We start from the raw sequence: 1,192 nt of genomic DNA, 5'->3' as shown, positions 1-1,192 counted from the left end.
CTGCTGAAGTGACTGGTGCATCGGGAGCTCCCACATGTGGGGTGTTCCTCACCCATCTGCTGCTCCCCGCTCTGAGGGCTGCAATGCTTCTAGTGGACTAGTCTGTAAGAGGCAAAGTTCTTGCACTTTCTGAGAAAAAAATATTTCCTGTGTGAATAAAACGTGCCTGAGCAGAGGTGGCTGTTGGCAGGCGAAGCCTTTGTCTGGGAGGCTCTGCCGAGCTTGGGGTGAGGGCAGCTACACCTCAGGTACCTACAGGTGAGTCCTGTCCACTGGGAGCCAACGTGAAGCATGTTTAGTCTCTGGTTCCCAGTGTCCTCTGCCTGTCCCAGCTGTCAGACTCCCCTAGTGCTCCAAGACCAGCTGGAGCTGGAGGGAAGCAGCTCCTTCCTGCTGCTGTGTCCTGCAAACCCCTCAGGTGCAGCATCCTGGGTGGGCCCTTTTACCAGCACCCAACTTGGTCTTACTGCACCAGCACTTTGGACAGGGTGGGAGCCTCACTTGCCTGTAGGATATTTCCAATCTAAAATAAGCTCCATGGATGACTTAGGTGCTTGTCTGGGTGTTTGAAGGGACGGCAAATGTGGCTGGGGGTTATTCCTTGGAAACCCTTTCAGCTGATTAAAGGGGTGAGCTCAGCTCTACCTCTTTGTCCTGACAGAGTCGACGCTGCCCCGAGGAAGGGGTGTGTTTCCAGCATGGTGTTGGGACTTTGTGGCTTTTGTCCCATGTGGCATTTTGCTGGAAGATGTCCTGAAAGACTGCTGCTAGCTCTGGGGAGGCTCCTGGAATCAGTCCCTTGGTGGAGGCTGCAGCAGGGCTGTGTCCCCTCCCTGGTGGGTGGGTTGCTGACAGTGTCTGTGGGTACCGTGTCCCTGCTAGTCTGTCTGGTCACCTTTCACACATGTATTGCTGCTGTCTTGATGTCCTTTTTCCCCTGGAGGCCCATGGTATGGGGTGGGGAAGCAGGACAGGAATGATGTGAGCACAGTGCTTTCAAGAACTGAAGTGGTTTATGCTTTTTATTAAGAAGATATGTTTTGTTTGGGTATTTTGGTTTTCTTTTTCCTTTGAGTGGCTGCTAGTAGGGTTTGGTCTGGCTCAAGTCCCAGGGCAAAGGAATTTATTCTTCTATTTTATGGGAAGAGCTGGTTTTGCATGTGGGTGGAGCTGGAGAAATCCTGTGGACTTC

The sequence above is a fragment of the Acanthisitta chloris genome, unplaced genomic scaffold (assembly GCF_000695815.1).
Source record: "Acanthisitta chloris isolate BGI_N310 unplaced genomic scaffold, ASM69581v1 scaffold499, whole genome shotgun sequence".
NCBI lineage: Eukaryota > Metazoa > Chordata > Aves > Passeriformes > Acanthisittidae > Acanthisitta > Acanthisitta chloris.
The sequence above is the reverse complement of the archived record's forward strand: the minus strand, read 5'-3'. Positions refer to the sequence as shown.